The sequence below is a fragment of the Pristiophorus japonicus genome, chromosome 13, assembly GCF_044704955.1.
Source record: "Pristiophorus japonicus isolate sPriJap1 chromosome 13, sPriJap1.hap1, whole genome shotgun sequence".
NCBI classification, from domain to species: Eukaryota; Metazoa; Chordata; class Chondrichthyes; family Pristiophoridae; genus Pristiophorus; species Pristiophorus japonicus.
The window spans coordinates 116,537,779-116,558,587 of record NC_091989.1 but is presented as its reverse complement, the minus strand read 5'-3'; the positions used below and the strand labels follow the sequence as shown (position 1 = coordinate 116,558,587).

The following is a 20,809-nucleotide window of genomic DNA, read 5'->3' as shown; positions in this document are numbered from 1 at the left end:
AGTGATGTTGTGTATCTGTAAATCATGCACCACCAGGGAGCGCATCCCCTGAAGCCCCAAGGGATCCCAGCATCCCTTGGGAGCACTGTATATAAGCCGGCCCCTAAGGCCTGTTCCTCACTCTGGAGTGTCTTATTAAAGACTGAGGTCACTGTTGCTTAAACCTACCTGTGCAGTCTCATCTGTGTTCGGAACACAATACAACCCGTCCGGTTTGTACAGGTCCCATCTCCCCCAGAAGCAGTCTCAATGCCTCAGGACTTTTTAGCCCTCCCTCCTACACCAACTCTTCAGCCACGCGTTCATCCTCTCTATCCTTCTATTCTTATACTCATTAGCATGTGGCATGGGTAGCAACCTGGAGATTACTACCCTTTGAGGTCCTACCCTTTAATTTTTCTCCTAGCTTCCTAAAATCTGCCTGCAGGACCTCATCCCTCTTTCTACCTATGTCGTTGGTCCCAATATGGACCACGACCTCTAGCTGTTTACCTTTTCCCCCCAGAATGACCCTGGCACCAGGGAGGCACCATACCATCCTGGAGTCATGTCTACGGCTGCAGAAACGTCTCTCTATTCCCCTAACTATTGAACCCCTATCACTAGAGCTCTTTTATTCTTCGTCCCTCCCCACTGTACAGTTGAGCCACACGTGGTGCCTTGGACTTGGCTCTGGCTGCACTCCCCAGAGGCACCATCGCCCTCACCGGTGCTCAGAAGAGAATATCAGTTGGAAAGTGAGATGGACTCACGGCGGCGGGGGACTCCTGCACTACCTGCCAAGCGTTCTTACTCCATCTGGTTAGCAATAAACTCTATCGAAAATTCCACATTACTTACAGCCATTACTTTTTGCCAGCTAAGGTACAATGAAGGGGAATCATGTGACAGAACTGCTGCCTGGTAAAGGCTGAGATACAGCAGGTAACGAATCTTATGGAAAATATTAAAGACCTGACTCTTTACTTCCAGGGGGCTGAGCACTGCGGGTAAATCAGCGTGTTCTCAATTTTTGTTCTGCCGTTAGAGAATTTGGTGCACTGCACAGCAAAAGTAACACTCCATATTTAAACCAATAAAGTGGCAACTTAACTGGTTGAAAAATGTGTTAGTAGCTTTATTACAGGTGAATCATGATTGACTGGTTTAACTCTGCTTTTTTTTTTTATTCGTAGCCAATCTTTCCAATTCTTTGTCAAATCACAAACGCCAGAGGTCACCTTGCAGACATCAAGGATCACTCTGCGCCAATGCTCTTAGCCAAAAGGCCGAGAGCCACTGCACCGTTCCTGGAAGTACTGCAATACCAGGTTCGTGCCATGGAGGTGGATGGGTCAATCCACCCCACCCACCTCCTCTGCTAACTGAATCAAGTTGCAGCACCTGCCATGTTGATTTAGTCTTGTTATTTTCAAAAGCAAGCAGCACTGTTGAGGAAAAATATGTCCCTTACATCTTTACAGGAGTGAACCTCAAACGTATTTTTCATCACGTCTGTCTGAAAAACAGAGAGATTTTAAATATATGTTCATCGCTCTGTTAATAAATGATTAACTTATGAAACTGCCGATGGCAGTGAACCAAGCCTGTAAGTACGTAACTAAGATAAAAGCAGAAAATGCTGGAAAGGTGAGGTTCATGTTTCAGGTTCATGAACCTGCTGCAGATAAACAGCATATATGAAAGAAAGCAAGGGAAAAGGGATCAAGGGGAAAAAATGACTAGCTACAAAAGAAAAGAAAAAGGATGATCTGTAAAGTGAGTGGGAGGCAAACAGGAGATGATTAAATAACAGATGTAATAATAGCATCAGACAAACGGAGGCATGATGTCAGAAATGAGAGAAATAAAAGATACGTACAAGACCCAGAGGATGTGCGAATGGTTAAAGCAGAATAGCAGGAGGAGGGAAGCATGGGAAATCTGGTGGAGCAGGCTCCAGTGGCCTGGGAGTGTGGTGGAAGTAAAAGGCAGGTAGACACCAGGAAGGCAGACAGACCCTACCATCAGACGTATACCGATAGCAGAGCCCCAATCCAACCACCAACCCCCAACCTCCCTCATCCCCAGAAGTGCTGGTACACCCATCCTATCTGACACCCATTCTGTCAGGGAAAAAACGGGAGCAGTGGTCTAAAGTTGTTGAAGTCAGTGTTAAGGCCAGGGCTGCCAAGTGCCTAGTAGAAAGATGAGGGAGAGACTTTCGCCTTCATTTTCGGCGCTTTTCTCAGCGGTACAGTTGTTTTTGCGAGAGAAACCGCCCGGCCAAAGTTGCCCCCTTACTTTTTGAATGGAACCGCCCATATCTCGGAACTCCCGCCGGGACGTGCACTGCCGAGAGAATCGCCAGGGCGTAAGTTTGACCTCAACGGAAGCCCATCCAGATTGCCGAGGGAACCGCCCTGTGAAAGCTGCTTAAACAGGGCGGTAGGTGAGTACTTTGCAAAGAAAGGTAAGTTAAAGGTTCTTTATTTTTTTTTAAATTGTAAAATGGCAATTAACTGTAAAACGATCTTGGGAATGTTTTTTTAACTTTTAATTTTTTTTTTGTGAACATTTTTTTCAGTTTTCCCCCCTCCCCAGGCCCAACCGCAGCCTTGGAGTAAAGTTTTAAAAAAAATTTAAGAACTACCCGTTCCACCTAGTTTCGCCTATAACCACCGAGAATACTGGTGCAAAATCCATTTTCTTGCCAGGCGATTATTTTTACCTTAATTATGGAAATTCTTGCCAGCGTTAGTTGCAAAACGTTAGCGGTTTTTCTGGGTGGCAATCGGGCATTGAGGGGCTCTCAGGAAAGTGTAGCTCGAGGTATTTTTCTTCGAGCTTGCGTTGAGTACATTTTAACAGGACTGTTTTAGGTGGGTTTATACTGCACAAGACCTGTGTTCGTGCCACTGGGGAGGACTTGCTGCATGCCAAATGCAAACCTACCAGGGCCACCTGAGACAAGCTATCAGAGAGACCAATTTTTAGCGGGTCCCTAGGCTGCTGATATTAGCGAGTCCAGACAGTTTTATTCCTACTTTTGTCACAACATGCTGATGGGTGGACTAGAGAAAAATGAAAGATACAATCGAAAAGGATACTCAAATCACAGTTTCTTTAAACTGATTAATTTCCGTACTTAACTCACAAACACAAGGCTTCATTGAGTGTTCTGAGGAATCCAAATTGCAACTACAGGTACATTGTTTGACCATACATCTCCTACATTCAAGGCTATTTGAGGCAAACGGATGGCACTGCAAGTTGTATTCCAAGGATGCTCTCGTAACCTTTCACATAACTTTGACCCATAACAGAACAAGAAATATCGTTTCATTTCGGATTCTGCAACACAACAAAGCCTTCAAGGCAATGAAGTCTATCCACCTGTACCAGTGACTTCTCCCCAATCATAATTAATGCACAGACACTTAGCAAGGTCATTCCATCTGCAGTGCACTGCATGAAGGACATACAGTGGAATTCCAATTCCCCCAATCCATGGTGGGTATGTGTGGTAGAAATGCTGTAATTTGGCTGTGTTTGCAAGTGAAATTATTGGAATAGGCTTAATTTTCCAATCATGGAACGAAGGTGAAAGAGGTGAAGTGACATTTAGTTTAAAGTGATAAACCACACAAGGCCACCATTTAGTTTAATTAAAGCACTCTACACTTCAAAAAGTACTTTGTTGGCAGTGAAGCACTTTGGGGCATGCCAAGGTCATGAAAGGAGCCATGAAAATGCAAGTTCTTTCTTTCACTATCAAAATAAATAAAACTGGCACCAGTCTTTTTTAAATAATGCCATTTACTGATCAAACCAAACTAAAACACCCCATCTATTGATACCAATAACATTATTTGAATGACTATGATTTCCAAATACAACAAGGCATCACAGTTCTTGCTTATACATATGTTTAAATCAAAAACCTAACACATCAAGTATGCTGGAGTAAAATATGTTGAAATCTTTTGGCCCCGTCACATTCCGGTACATCAAGAAAACATTACACTTGCAGTAATAAGAACAGAAAGTGGTGGAATTTAGGGAGAATGCTTGATGTTTAGAATGTGACATCAGAGCTAGCAGCCAAAATGTTTCTCTCTCTCTCCTGTATATTTGTGGCGTTTTCTGTTTTTATATTTCCATAATTTTAGTTACAAAAATCAATAAATTTATGTGACTTCGGTACAAAAAATGTATTTCAAAAGCATTTTATTTTGTTGTAAAACATGGTCTAACAACTGTGCCAGTGATCTGAAAATTGAAAATAAATATACTTGTATATTAAAAATGTGGCACAAACATTGAATGTTAGCCAGTAATTGTTCATATTTCAGTCAAAAAGTATGGAGTGCATCTTGCAGTTTTTAATATAAAAGTTCAGTTGATTATTTCAGGCAGCCTGGGCTGATTGCCAGTCATGTAACAATTGATCAAAACACCTTTGAGTTGCTTTGCTTTAGCATGTCTGCAACATAACACGGATCCATGCTGAAATGATAAAAACTGACTCCAGTATATTCATGAACAGCTTTGCTTAAAGTGTGTTTACAATTAAAAAAATAGCATGATGCACGAAGCATTGGAAACAAGCTGGTGTTTATCTTCGGAGAACGTTCTGTCTAATTAGTTAATGCAACTCCACAGTTCGGATCTGAAAAAGTCTACCTCCTAATTTCTTTGGGACACATATGCTATTTCTATCACCAGCTGGATACTTCCTTCCTCTGAGAGTACAAGCAAGCGGGATTGGTAATCTTCATCGCCTTTTTGTTATAAGCTTCCTGTAATACATACCACAGGCTTCCTCTACACAGCATAGCACAATATTAGAATAACTTCAATCCAGCTATAGCCATGATTACAATTGCTTCTATATTGTGTAGCATAGGCTCATCTAATGTTTGGAAACTTAACATTCCTGAACAATACAGATCTCGGGATTGTAACTAGTTGTTAAAGCTACAGAATAGGGCATCAGGTTGCATTTTCCAGTTGGTGGAAAGTCATAAATTTCATCCCAGTGCTCAATGCAGGAAATTCTGCTTCAGCCCAATTCATGAAGATTACCTCGTGATAATATACGATAAACAATTACGTAGACTTAAAAAGAAACTTCTGGCAATTCAATCTTCTTCTTTCGTATGGTAGTAGCAAAGCAAATCAAACGTTAATATCAAAGTTGGATATCTAGGCCAAAGCTTCTGGTGTAACAGCGTGGATATCTTTAGGCTGCCTAAGAGTTTCCTCTGAGGTTGGTGCTCAAAATTGTGCTCCAGGGTCAGATTAGGAGCTACACAATCGCACGATGGGAATGCTTTAATCTTCCATCTATGGAGAAGGTGGCAGCATCGACCATGACAGGTTCTGAGGTGGTTGACAATTCAATGTATTTATGTTTTAAACAATAGCATCTGTTTACAATGGTGCTCCAATCTGACAAGCAAAGAATGGTAGGGCATAGGAAAAGCCTCCATGGTTCCCCACAAATGGAATTCACAATCTCAGTCAAGGTGCTGCGATGATTTTAATATTATGTATTGATCACAATCACTTTACCTTCCACAAGGTTCATATTCAACCACAAATGTAAATCGGAAAGAACAAACACTTGTATTTATATAGCGTCTTTTGTCATGTATTCAACCAGCATTGTAACCCATGTATAATCTGACCGAAGTTGTACACTGTGAGAACAATGACCACTAGGTGGTGAACTTGTGGGAGACACTCCTAACCTGGACCTTCAGATATAAAAGGGGAAGCTCCACCCACTTCCATCACTTGAGTGCTAAGGAATAAAGGACAGGTCACAGACTGACCTTCTCTCAAGCATGGGCCTCTTGTGCATTTATACTGTATAGTAAGGACATATCATCTTTAACATCGTAAAACATCCCAAGGCGCATCACAGGAGTGTTATAAGATTAAAAAAAACAAATTTGACACAGAGCCAGATAAGAAGAAATTACGGCAGATGACCAAAAGCTTGGTCAAAGAGGTTTTAAGGAGTATCTTGAAGGAAGAAAGAGAGGTAAAGAAACGGAGAGGTTTAGGGAGGGAGTTCCAGAGCTTTGGGCCCAAGCAGCTGAAGGCACAGCCACCGATGGTTGAGCAGTTATAATCAGGGATTCTCAAAAGGGCAGAATTTGAGGAGAGCAGACATCTCGGCGGGTTGTGAGATTGAAGAAGATTACGGAGATAGGGAGGGGTGAGGCCATGGAGGGATTTGTAAACAAGGATGAGAATTTTAAAATCGAGACGTTGCTTAACCGGGAGCCAATGTAGGTCAGCAAACACAAGGGTGATGGGCGAGTGGGACTTAGTGCGAGTTAAGACACGGGCTGCCGAGTTTTGGATGACCTCAAGTTTACGTAGAATGTGGGAGGCCAGCCAGGAGTGCATTGGAGTAGTCAAGACTAGAGGTAACAAAGTCATGGATGAGGGTTTCAGCAGCAGATGAGCTGAGGTAAGGGTGGAGACGGACAATGTTATGGAGGTGGAAATAGGTGGTCTTAGTTATGCCGCGGATATGTCATCGGAAACTCATTTCAGGGTCAAATATGACACCAAGTTTGCGAACAGTTTGGTTCAGCCTCAGACAGATGCTAGGGAGTGAGATGGACTCAGTGGCTAGGGAACGGAGTTTGTGGCGGGGATCAATGGTTTCGATCTTCCCAATAATTATTTGGAGAAAATTTCTGCTCATCCAGTATTGAATGTCAGACAAGTAGTCTGACAATTTAGAGACCGTGGAAGGGTCATGGGAAGTGGTGCTGAGGTAGAGCTGGGGGTCATCAGCGTACATGTGGAAACTGATGCCGTGTTTTCGGATGATATCGTCAAGGGGCAGCACATAGATGAGAAATAGGAGGAGGCCAAGGATAGATTCTTGGGGGCACCAAAGGTAACAATGCGGGACTGGGAAGAGAAGCCATTTCAGGTTATTTTCTGGCTACGATTAGCTAGATAAGATTGGAACCAGGCGAGAGCAGTCCCACCCAACTGGTCGGTGCTGGAGGGGTGTTGGAGGAGGATGGAGTGGTCAACCGTTTCAAGGCTGCAGACAGGTCGAGAAGGACAAGGAGAGATAGTTTACTTTTGTTACAGTCACAAAGGATGTCATATGTGACTTTGACAAGAGCCATTTTGGTACTGTGGCAGCGGTGGAAACCGGATTGAAGGGATTCAAAAGTGAGTTCCGGGAAAGATGGGCATGGATTTGGGAGGCGACAACATGTTCAAGGACTTTGGAGAGGAAAGGAAGGTTGGAGATGGGGCGGTAGTTTGCAAGCACAGTGGGGTCAAGGGTTATTTTTTTGAGGAGAGGAGTGATGAAGGCAGATTTGAAGGAGAGGGGACAGTACCTGAGGAGAGAGAACCGCTAACAATGTCAGCTAACATGGAAGCCAGAAAAGGAAGTTGGGTGATCAGCAGTTTAGTGGGAATAGGGTCCAGGGAGCAGGAAGTGGGTCTCATGGACAAGATGAGCATGCAGAGGTCATGAGGGGAGATGAGAGAGAAACTTGAGAAAGATGCGAGGTCAGGGCTCGGGGCAGAGGGGAACCTTAGGGGAAGTTTGGCCTGGTGGGCTCGGGGAAGGAAGGGAACTGGCAGAGGCAGCTGATCAGATAGTCTCAATCTTTGAGACATAGAAGTCCATGAGCTCCTCGCAGTTGTTGTTGGAGGTGAATGTGGTGGAGACGGGGGAGAGGGTGGAGATGGGGGAGAGGGGTTTACATAGCAAGCTATGTAGTCCTTTGAAAGTAATTTAGGTACAAACACACTACTTCCCTGTTCCTACTCAAGACGTGGCTTTGTACACAGCAGAATACAAATTAGTTCAATTAGAGCTGGTTGATTTCAGTGCAACAGTTAAACATACTGAAAAAGCCATCTAGTAAACCCTACATTAATTTTTGTGGTTTAAAGTGTTTAAAATATCTTCCAATGTCAAACTTTTCTGATCCCATTTATATTGTGCATTGGAAAATATGGAGAACAAAAGTTCTAATCTTGGCTAATTTTAGTGGAAAGTCGCAAAGAAAAAAAAGTGACATTCTGCATGAAGGAGTCATCGAAAAATGTTCGTGGGAAAAGTGTTTTTTTTATCCCCCCCCCTTTAATTCTTTTTTCAATACAAGCAACATAGAATTCACACTCTCCAAGGTAGTTAGTGAAGTTGTTGAAGTGGATCAGTGAGTTAGAGTTATGTTTACTGTATCCATAGCAACTTGGCTAAATCCATAATCTTGGATAAACTGTGAAAATCACTGGTCTTAATAAGTACATGTGCCAAAAATGACATGCTCTGTGAGAAAATCAGAAATGAGAAGATGTGTATGACATACCACTCACAGCGCTCCAATGTAGCAAGGCTTCGAGCGTTGGGGTGTGGGGCTCAGGCCCATGGGACCCCACACACCAAATTCAGTGTCTCAGGTCATGCAATGGGATAATAGAGAACTTCGTCCCCCAGCACAGCTCCTCTTTTATACTTCATAGCAACCAGTCGCTAGGCCTCAACGTCAGAGGCCTTATGAGTAACAGCACGCATGAAGAGGGAGTAAAACAATGTTTATAAAAAGCACAGCAAGGGAAATACATTCATCTTATTTGGTTTCAGGATATAAAAATAACTAGTGTGAAGTGCACCACCTGCATATTCATTTGGAAATCGTTTCTGCCATATGCAACTATCGTATCAAAATGCTACTGTATTATCAAAATAATGCTCAAGTTACACTCTATAATTACAGTCCAGATGAAGCCATACATATTCATAATAAAAGCTAGAAAACTGAAATAAAAACAGAAAATGCTGGAAACACTCAGCAGGTCAGGCAGCATCTGTGGAGAGAGAATCATGGTTAATGTTTCAGGTTTGCTGGCCTTGCATCACAACATTTCTGATGAAAGGTCAACAAACCAGTAATACATATTGAGCAAGTCTGAAGTAACAGAAGACAGCCAGCTGGCTTACGGGCACATTTCCCACTCACTCTGTATGGAGTCAGGGTCCAGTTTGCTCCAACAGTCTGTGTATTTTCTCACACATGTGAACACGCTGTTGCCCTCCCTGCGCAGTGCTCGGAGTGGCCAGAAACCCAGCGCTCTCAGCTTCCACCGTTCTGTAAACGGAGCTGGTACTATATTGGAAAATTACAGCTCAACGGGGTGGGGCATTTGATGTGTCCATTAGGTGAAAACCAGGCCTCACGTCCACAGACACAGATATACAGAGAGCACAGCTTCACCTCGCCATATTAAATTATTCACAGCTCAACATTCAGCTTAATCATTTTACATTCCTTGGCCCACAAAATCTACAGTTAACACATTTATATTGCTGTATCTAATTCCAAACAGACATCAGCAAAAGATTGATTCAAACATTTTGCACTGGTCTTATTTCCAAGAACAAATAACTTGGAAACTACTCACATTTGGCAAACTAAGCACAGTATACGTTATAAGTGGAATCGTTAAAGGGGAAGGACTGTGAAAACAACAATGGATTCTTTCCATTAAAAACAATAAATTTTACAACTCATGGGGGCATTCTTGGGATCTTAGAAAGTCCTCCCGGCAGTTCACTGGGTATATGCGCTATCATGGCTGAGGTATTGGGGGATACCTGCTTTCCAGTGCTCTACTCGTCTCTCGCTGCCCACTTCTTCATATCCTGCCTGCCTCTCTGGCTCAATTTTTGACACTCCACCTAACTGTAACACACAATTCCCGACGTTCCGCCTGGTGCTTTGTCTACCCTCACTGCCCAGTTCCCACTGCTCAACCTCCCTTTCTTTGGCCATCTTTGTTTGAATGATGCAACTCCCCACATTCACGGTTGTTGAAATCTCCTCTGCAACAATTGGGGTGGCTCAGTGTTCGAGTCTGCCCTTTCACAGCATGTTAATTCAACTGATTAAAATTTCTAGCCCATCAGGCACATCAGCATCCTGGAGTGGGAAGTTTGACCTGTATCCAGCTGCAAAAGACAGGCAGGCAGACAGACAGACAGACACAGACAGACAATCAGACCACCAGCCAGCAAATAGAGTCTGCTAAGCAAAGAGAGTCATCTCAGTCTTGAATCCCAGGTCCAGGCCAGAGGCCGAAGCAATACAACCCAAGACCATTGTTGTGTACGTGTAAATAACAGACAAACTGAGCCAGGAAAAATGTAACTTAAATTAACTGTGCTTTTATCTAACCCAAAATGGAGTCCCCAAACCGGCATGAACCAGCATGAATACAGCAACTGTGAATAGCTCTCGCAGGGTCCTAAAGTCCATCCAGTCAGCTGTAACAAATAAATAGAGTATGAACACAACAGCCATCAATGAGATTGTGAAGTCAAATTGAGTCTCATTCCTTGGAAGCAAAGGCCTGAAGAGCATGTCCAGCTTTAAGGCCACAAGTGCAGGGCACTGCAGGAGTGTGGAGACGTCCCTGATGATTTATCTGTGTGGTTACAATTACTTGATCAATTAAAAACTGGTTTACCAAACTCAATCTCATTGTGTCATGCAATTTCTAAAAATCTTCTGAAACAAATTCACAACAGTGATAATGGACATCACGTGATACAAGTTGAATTACACAATATGAGCTTGCTATCCCTGAACAGGTAATATCAGCTCTCTAAGCTACAGAGCCACTAAAGTCATTTCCGCCCCCCACCCCTCAAACAAGTATTGAAAAATGAAGGGATAATATGGGGCAGAAAATTCTATTTCCAGTTATCAAAAGCTCCAACCACCTGCATCCTGGACTAGGGTGCCAACCTTCCAGGATTGTCCTGGAGTTTCCAGGAATTAAAGATTCGTCTCTAGGCCACTGCTACAATTAGCCCAGGAGAAATATCATAGGGACATTTTTTTTAAATTGTGTTAATTTTCATTTGATTTAAACATTTTCATTTATTAGTTATAAAAATATTGGAACCGACATAAAAATGTTGTTTGACTGACAGGCAAACAGCATCCAATCGGGTAATTAAGAGCTTTCCAACTGGCGTTGGAAGCTGTTGCGCTGCGAGGATGAACGTGTCGGGCAAACAATGACGCGAGCATGGAGACAGGGCGGCTGTAGTCTGGAGTAATGTTCCCTGGAAGCTACGCTTTGTTCAGCAGCGTAACACTGACCACACTCGACCAGCGCCGTTGGGCGGACCACATCGTCCGCATGCCCGACATGAGACTCCCAAAGCAAGCACTCTACTCGAAACTCCTACACGGCAAGCGAGCCCCAGGTGGGCAGAGGAAATGTTCCAAGGACACCCTCAAAGCCTCCTTGATAAAGTGCAACATCCCCATCGGCACCTAGGAATCCTTGGTCCAAGACCGCCCTAAGTGGAGGAAGAGCATCCGGGATGGCACTGGGCACCTCGAGTCTCATCGCTGAGAGCATGCAGAAACCAAGCGCAAACAGCGGAAGGAGCATGCGGCAAACCCAAGCTCCCCACCCACCCTTTCTTTCAACCACTGACTGCCCCACCTGTGACAGATACTGTAATTCCCACATTGGACTGTACAGCCACCTGAGAACTCATTAATAAAGTGGAAGCAAGTCTTCCTCGATTTCGAGGGACTACCTATGATGATGCGCGGTCTGTTTCTTTCAATGCGCAGTCCCTTTAAATTTCTGCACATGCGCGCTATTTCCAATGTAAAAGCTTGTGAGTGGCCTGCGCGGAACCTTAGCAGTGCAGCTTAGAGGGAACATTGGTCAGGAGATTGTGTGACGAAACCGCCAGGAATACGTCCAACCAGAATTGGCAACCCTCTCCTGGACCGGCCAAGTTTTATGCTGAACTGAAACCAAATTCAAAACAAAAATACATCATCACAACATGAGAAAATGTATCATTACCATGAGCACGATTTTTGCCCCAGTTTCCAGCTGAGTTTGAATGTGGGCATGTCTGGATTATTTCAGATAGTAGAGGCAACTTTGGCTCCCTGAAATGGGTTTTGCAGCATTGGAATTTCTGTACTTAGAAAGCGGTATTACAAAGATCTAGAAAGTCAAACGGTACCGTGTTAGCGGACAGAATGGATGGAGTCTAATTAAAGCTCAGAGATGATACGGAAGCAGGAAATTAAACATAAAAAGAATGCAACAATGCAAGCACAAAGCAGCAAACCCAACTCTAATTAGCCACAAATAAATGTAAAGTTCAACATTAAATTTAGATGTGACAGTTTAATTTTTAATTGAAGTCTCAATTCCTTGAAGAAATAAAGTAGTTACAAAGAGACTCTCGGAGTAACCAAATGGTGTTAGGTTGTTCGGATCAGTTCATCCATAAAACTCCTTGAAAGAAAGCGCTGCCTATTTGTTGCTACTTTTAATTTTAATTTACCAGCAAGTCTGCTAAAACTCATGTAAATTGCTGACTGCGCCATACATAACACTTCTATTTTTTTTGCTTTTGTGAGTCAGTTTATGGTCAGTACAAAATGGTCCAACGGTGTGATATTTTCCAATGCTGGAATTGGCAGGAGACATACTGGGCACCCTATGTATTCTTAGTAAGCAATTTATGGTAATTAAGGTCAATTGCTATGGTAACACAATAAAGCAAAGAATAAAGATGCAAGTTTCTGTTCAAAGCAAACTCAGCTTATGGAAATTACTGCACTTTACAAGAGAAAATTGCTGTTGGGTAAAAGCCGAAATTCTCAGAGCTGCAAGTTACTGCCTCGTTTCGACTACATTTGATATGTCCTTACTATACAGTATAAATGCACACGAGGCCCATACTTGAGAGAAGGTCACTCTATGACCAGTTACCTTTATTACCAAGACCTCAAGAAATGAAGGTGGGTGGAGCTTCCCCTTTTATACCTGAAAGTCCAGGTCAGGAGTGTCTCCCACAAGTTCACCCCCTTGTGGTCAATGTTCTCAAGGTGTACAACTTAGGTCAGCTTATACATGGGTTACAATGATAGTTGAATACATGACATCACCTCCCCTCCCAAAGTCTGATTGGGATCACAGGTTAAGTTTCTCTGATGGTTTACGCTCCCTTGTAGACCACCTGAGTTGGGGCTCCGGTTGTTGGGCGCTGGCCTGAGTGTCTGCTGTTTGCGGTGCCTCAGGCCTGTCCGGACTGCCCACAGTGACTGGGCTCTCCTCCACTTGGTTCCGGTGTTCGGTCACCTGTGGTGGAGTAAACTCTACGTCGTGTTCTTCCTCTGCTTCTTCTTTGGGGTTGCTGAACCTCCTTTTAGTTTGATCCATGTGTTTGCAGCAGATTTGTCCATTGGTAAGTTTAACTACCAAAACCCTATTGCCCTCTTTGGCAATCACAGTGCCTGCAAGCCATTTGGGCCCTGCAGCGTAATTAAGGACAAAAACAGGGTCATTGACATCAATACATTGCGCCCTCCGCATTCCTGTCATGGTAGTCACATTGTGACTGCCGCCTGCTCTCGACAATTTCTTTCATAGTAGGTGTATAAGGGATAACCTGGTTTTGAGCGTTCTTTTCATTAGCAGCTCTGCGGGTGGAACCCCTGTGAGCGAATGTAGTCTGGATCTATTAGCCAACAGGAGGCGTGATAAGCGGCTTTGTGGGGAACCCCCTTGGATTCTGAGCATCCCCTGTTTGATTATCTGCACTGCTCGTTCCGCCTGGCTGTTTGAGGCCGGCTTGAACGGTGCCGTTCTGACATGGTTGATTCCATTGCCTGCCATGAAGTCCTGGAATTCAGTGCTTGTGAAGCACGGGCCATTGTAGCTGACCAAGACATCCGGTAGGCCATGGGCGGCGAACATTGCCCGTAGACTTTCTACCGTGGCAGAGAATGTGCTTGAATTTAAAATGGCACACTCAATCCATTTGAGGTAGGCGTCTACTACAACCAAAAACATTTTTCCATGAAAGGACCTGCGTAGTCCACATGGATACGTGACCATGGCTTGGCGGGCCAGGACCAGGGGCTAAGGGGGGCTTCCCTGGGTGCGTTGCCCAACTGAGCACGCGTGTTGCACCTGCGAACACAAAGTTCCAAGTCTGCATCTATCCCTGGCCACCAAATGTGTGACCTGGCAATTGCCTTCATCATGACAATGCCCGGGTGCTCATTGTGAAGTTCTCTGATAAATACCTCTCTGCCTCTCTGGGGCATGACTACTCGGTTTCCCCACAGCAGGCAATAGGCCTGAATCGAGAGTTCATCCTTGCGCCTATGCAACGGTTTAAATTCCTCAGGGCATGCCCCGTACGTGGCTGCCCAGTCCCCATTCAGGACACATTTCTTAACTAAAGACAGTAGCGGGTCTTTATTTGTCCAGAATCTGACGGGCTGTCACAGGTGAGTCTTCGCTTTCGAAAGCTTCAACAGCCATGACCATCTCAACATTATGCTCAGTTGCCTCCTCAGTGGTGGCTAGTGGGAGCCTGCTGAGTGCATCGGCGTAGTTTTCAGTGCCCGGTCTGTGCCGAATTGTGTAGTCATAGGCGGCTAACATGAGTGCCCACCTCTGTATGCAGGCCGATGCATTCGCATTTATGGCCTTGTTGTCGGCCAAAAGGGACGTTAGGGGTTTGTGATCTGTCTCCAGCTCAAATTTCCTGCCAAACAGGTACTGGTGCATTTTTTTTTACTGCATATACACATGCTAGCGCTTCCTTTTCTGACCCTTTCTACCTGGGACAGACTTCTAGAGGCATAAGCTGTCTGCTGTAACTTGCCATTGGCATTCACATGCTGCAACACACACCCGACCCCATTGGACGACGCATCGCACGTTAAAACAAGTTTCTTACATGGGTCATACAATGTTAACAGTTTGTTGGGCATAACAAATTTTGTGCTCTATCAAAAGCCCTTTCCTGGCTATCCCCCCCAGACCCAATCGCGACCTTTGCATAGGAACACGTGTAGCGGCTCTAACAGTGTGCTGAATTTGGGAAGAAAGTTACCAAAATAGTTCAGGAGCCCCAGGAACGAACGCTGTCCCGTCGTGTTACGGGATCTGGGTGCTCTCTGGATCGCTTCCGTTTTGGACGCAGTAGGTCAGATCCCTTCTGCTGCTATCCTCCTCCCCAGGAATTCTACCTCTGGAGCTAAGAAGATGCACTTCGTCTTTTTCAGTCGCAGCCCTACTCGGTCCAGTCTGCGTAGCACCTCCTCCAGGTTGTGGAGGTGTTCTTCAGTATCGCGACCAGTGATGCGGATGTCGTCTTGAAAAACCACCGTCCTTGGAATCGACTTGAGGAGGCTTTCTATATTTCGCTGAAAGATCGCGGCGGCCGAGCGAATCCCGAACGGACATCTGTTGTACTCAAACAACCCCTTGTGTGTCGTGATGGTGGTCAGCTTCTTCGACTCACTCGCCAGCTCCTGGGTCATGTAAGCTGAGGTCAGGTCCAATTTTGAAAAAAGTTTGCCACCGGATAGCGTCGCAAAGAGGTCCTCTGCTCTCGGTAGCGGGTACTAGTCTTGGAATGACACCCGATTGATGGTGGCCTTGTAATCGCCACATATCCTGACCGACCCATCCGCCTTGAGCACCGGCACGATCGGGCTCACCCAGTCACTGAATTCGACTGGCAAGATGATGCCTTCCCTCAGCAGGCGGTCCAATTCGCATTCTATCTTTTCCCGCATCACGTACGGCACCGCTCTGGCCTTGTGGTGTAATGACCTGGCATCCGGGTTTGTGTGAATCACTGCCTTGGCCCCCATGAAAGTGCCGATGCTGGGTTGAAATAATGAGTCAAATTTGTCCAGGATCTGTGAACATGATACTCGCTCCACAGAAGAAATTGTATTGACATCGCCCCATTTACAGTTCATGACAGCAAGCCAACTCCTCCCAAGTAGTGCGGGACCGTCCCCCGGGACAATCCAGAGTGGCAACCTGTTCTCCGAATCTTTGTGGGTCACGACTACCGTGGCGCTGCCTAGCAGCGGAATGATCTCCTTTGTATATGTCCGTAGCTGTGCGTCAATCGGCAATAATTTTGGCCTCCTGGCCTTGGACACCCACAACCTTTCAAACTGTTTGATACTCATCAGGGACTGGCTCGCCTCCATTAATACTGGGATGCCATTGAGGAGCACTTTCATCATTATCGGTGGCGTCCTGGTACATGAATTATATGTGTGCTCCACATGAACTCGCTGAACTTCAGCTTCCAGCGATTTCCCCCAGAACTCATTTGGCCTCGTAGGGCTTACATCGGGCCCATCCTCCTTGTACATCAACCTGGCTGCAGGCTTCCTGCACATACGCGCCAAGTGACCGCTGACGTTGCAGTTTCTGCAGGTATATTGCTGATCCCTGCAAGCTCTGGCTGGGTGTTTGCCTCCACACCTCCAGCATGAGCCGGAGGCCCCGTTGTTGGAAATAAAAGGTCCATTACCAGTCGATCGTCTCTGACTGTCTCTGTAAATGTCCTTAAGCGCACAATTAACAGGTGTTGATATCCCCATTACTGGCCGCATTGTCCATTGCGATGGAATGAATCTCCGTTCAGCTAGCCATTGTCTCCGTTGAATTCCCAGTTTGGGTTCGACTACATGCTGGGGCATGTCCGATTGCCCTTGTCTGCTTAGAGAACTGTGTGCCGCGTTAACAATGTTGACTCCCTGGTCGTTTGCCGCATTTGAGCCAAGATTTTTGGCATACATCATTCTGGTCTCTTCTTCCCCTGAGATAAATGTCTGGGCTATCAGAGCCGCTGCTTCCAAGGTTAAGTCATTGATCTCAATCAGTTTCCTGAAAACCCCAGCGTGCCTGATGCCCTCAATAAAAATGTCTCGCAGCATCTCCTCTCTGCATGCATCTGTGAACTTACATAGGCTCACCATTCGCCGGAGATCTGCCACGAAGTCTGGAACGCTTTGCCCTTCTCGCCGCCAGTGCGTGTAAAACCGGTGTCTCGCCATGTGCATGCTGCTTGCCGGTTTAAGGTGTTCCCCGATCAACTTACTGAGCTCTTTGAATGTCTTGTCCGCCGGCTTCTCTGGCGCTCGAAAGTCCTTCATCAGGGAGTACGTTCTGGATCCACAAACCGTCGGCCGAATCCTGTCCCAACCATTCCTTAGTGACAAAACTGCTGTCGTCTCTCAATAAAGTCGTCCCAATCATCACCAACACAGTACCTCTCTTCTGTGCTGCTAGTGGCCATGCTCGCATGGTTTAAATCCCAGTTTCTCATCGCCAATGATATGTCCTTACTATACAGTATAAATGCACACGAGACCCATACTTGAGAGAAGGTCACTCTGTGACCAGTTACCTTTATTACCAAGACCTCAAGTGATGAAGGTGGGTGGAGCTTCCCCTTTTATACCTGAAAGTCCAGGTCAGGAGTGTCTCCCACAAGTTCACCCCCTTGTGGGCAATGTTCTCAAGGTGTACAACTTAGGTCAGCTTATACATGGGTTACAATGATAGTTGAATACATGACAGCCTTGACCAAATTTTATCTCCCTCTGTCATCAGTCAATGCCATAGTCAGATGGACTGCTAACTCAGTGTGGCTGAAATCAGGATTAACCCTGCATCTTCCCACTGCACAGCACTGAGCACTGTGTCTTGAGCAGCACCAGACCATATTTTCCATTTCCTATTGCCATAATTTCCAAGTTACTAAATGGGATTACATGTAAATATCCTTTAGGGAAGGAAATTAGCTGTTCATACCCGGTCTGGCCTATATGTGACTCCAGACCCACTGCAATGCGGTTGACTCTTAACTGCCTTCTGAAACCCCCCCTAGTGAGCCTCCTAGGGATAGGCAGTAAATGCTGCCTTGATAGTGACACCCACACCCTGTGAATGAATTAAGAAAATGCGTGTGGAAAACAGCATGAAAAGTGCACATTTGCAAGCCTTTTCAAAAGCGAACCATCTTGATGTTCTGCTGTGAATGTACTACACCTCACTTAGTTCTGCTCCTCTGCCCCAATTTATGAAGACTCTCGAGCACAAAGCTTTTTACTTACGTTTACATCTTTTGGTGCAGATATGTGCTGAAAGTAAGAGGATACGTTGCTGGATGGGGCGGGGTGGGGCCGGGGGGGAATCTTTTTCATATGATCATCCAGGGTTAGCCCAATCCTAGGTTAGGTCCAGAGTGAAGCTCGCTGTGCTCTCCCTCACAATGTGCATTAGCTCCAACCTCAGGACAGCACCCTTATTGCCCCCACTTCCAATTTTTTTCACTTCCCACGCCAGTGACTCTTGTGGCCAATTTGCTCCAGTTTATTTGTTTATCCTGAATTATGAACCTGCATCCAGTAGCAACATCAGAGAGGGGAAATATAACCTGCTGGAGTCAAACCCAGGACCCAGAAGTGGAAACAGCAGGGTGATGTGGCTAAGTGGGCTAATCAGGCCCAATTAGTGATGCCTTTTAGTTTCCGCCACTTATGAGGAACAGAATATATGGAATGCTCAATGCCCTCTTTGTCTGGTGGAGCCAGAGCATGCCTTTTATGTGCAGGTGCAAAAATGAATCCAGCCTCCCTATTAATACCAATGCCAAAATATATTATGATAACATGACCCTTTTCCATCCAGACATGACTTCATGTCCTGCTCGAGAAAGTTCCAAGAATGGCCAAGCTATTGGTTATAAAAATCACATTTACAGTTAATTTTAATCAAAAGTATATTCAAGAGAATAGTATAATATATACATGAACTATGCAGTTAGACCATCATTAGTTAAGGTAACAAACTTTCAGTACATATTCTGGGGTTAAAATACATTTATGCCGGAACGATACACTTGAATCTGCATACAATCTGATAAAAGCAAACTTCTAGCAATTTCTTGTTGCATGTTAATTGTTACCAAGTTTCAATGTTGCTCTTTGCATAACAAACAGCAATACAACATAATTACAGCGATACATAAATGCAGAACTTTACCTGTCTTGGCCACTTAACCTTACATATAGATTCAGTATCTAAGAAAATTAGGACAGAGATTAGGGCCATCCAGCCCATTCCTTCATGACCTAGACTCATGAAGACTAGATCTAACTTTGAAGACACCTGTTGGATTCAGACCATCCTATTGTGTTATTCTGGACTACTCATACTCAACAGTTTTACAAGGCTGGTTCTGCCACAGATATCGACGGGTTCAGTGGTATCAGCCACTCCCTTCAGCGGTCTGCTTATGGGAATTGGCTCTCACTGCCCTATATCTACAGCATAGAACCAGGAGTGTAACAATGAAACTCCCTTGGGCTCTAGGACAGATGTACGTGGCTTATGGGAATATAGGGCCCAAATGTCCCCATGAGCGGCACCGATTTTTTTGGTGTAACTTGATTTTTCTGGTGTATCTTTTTAGTTGCGAAATATGGCCATTTAATTTGCACCAGCGTAAGTCAGTTTGTTAGGTTTTTTGTAAGGTCAGTTTTTTTTTCCAAAAGGGGGCGTCCCCAGCCACTTGCACCATTTATGCCAATTTGGCCAGAAAAAAATTGTACTAAACTAACTTAAGGCAGCGTAGGTGTCCACTTTTGTCCGCACAGAAAGACCTTACGTACAGGTAAGGAATCGGTGCAAGTAACTACATTTAAAGCACCAAACAAAACACCAAACAAAGCACAAAAAGTAATAAGCAATTAATTAACAAATAAAATAGAAGGAACCCAGCCGCTAAAGCACCAAGACCAAAGTAATAAGCAATCAATAAATAACAAATGAAAAAATAGAAGGAACCCTGCACCTAAAGCACCAAAATCAATCAGTAAATAACAAATAAAAAATAGAAGTCCTACCTTAGGGAACGCAGAGGGGCGCCGATGAGGGAGCCCATTCAGCCAGGGCTAGTGATGGCGTGCTTCAGCCCCTCCCACGTTTGCGCACGTTTGCAGAAACGGCCTGCCAGGAGCTATTGCACATGTGCGCAGACTCTAGCGCGCATGTGCAGAGGTCCCGGCACTGTTTTCAGCGCGGGGACCTGGCTCCGCCACCAATCCATTGGGCCACGTTGCGCCATGATGGAGGAGAGGCTGGAGAGGAACCAAAATATGGAGGTTTTTTTTCGGCATGCTTGGAGGCGGGCAAAAGCGGCGCAGCTCAAGTGAGTGCGCCAGAAAAAGAGGTTAGGGAAATTTGGGCCCATATTCCTTCAATCTTGCCAAAGGCAGACTGAGTCAACACTAGGTGCGACGATGTTCGTAAGTTGCTTTATTCCATAGTAGGCAGAACATCGAGTATGATGAGAGACAGTTGATACAATCAGGATAACTTCAGGTTGCATATTATTCGAATATAAATAAAGAACACATGGATGCTAACCTGCTTCAGTGGTTCATCTAACTCAAAAGCACAATCACTCTGTACCCTCACACTTGTGCCTCTAGCATGTCTTCCTTTTTCCTCAACTGAGGATTCCCTTCTGCCATGGTTAACATGGCCCTTGACCGTGTCTGTTCTATTTCTCACACCTCTACTCTCACCCCTTCCCCTCCCTCTCAGAACCACGACAGGGTTCCCCTTGTCCTCACCTTTCACCCCATCAGCTTCCACATTCAACAGATCATCCTTTGTCATTTCCGCCACCTCCGGTGTGATCCCACCACCAATCACATCTTCCCCTCCCCTCCCCTCCCTGTGTTCCAAAGGGACTGCTCCATCCGCAACACCTTGGTTCATTCCGCAGTCACCCCCGGCATCCCCTCCCCTTCCCAGGACACCTTTCCGTACAAGCGCAAGAGATGCAACACCTGCCCTTTTACCTCCTCCCTTCCCACTATTCAGGGCCCCAAATACTCTTTCTAGGTGAAACAGCGATTTACTTGTACTTCTTTCAATTTAGTAT

General features: G+C 45.1%; 1 protein-coding gene and 1 pseudogene across 2 annotated transcripts in view; both read right to left on the bottom strand.

Annotated features, from left to right (window-relative positions):
* fhod1 (formin homology 2 domain containing 1) overlaps window positions 1–20,809 on the bottom strand; it is a 447,258-nt gene that overhangs the window by 349,066 nt on the left and 77,383 nt on the right. The gene's annotated exons all lie outside the window — the stretch shown is intronic.
* LOC139279042 (zinc-binding protein A33-like) overlaps window positions 1–20,809 on the bottom strand; it is a 49,029-nt pseudogene that overhangs the window by 20,980 nt on the left and 7,240 nt on the right.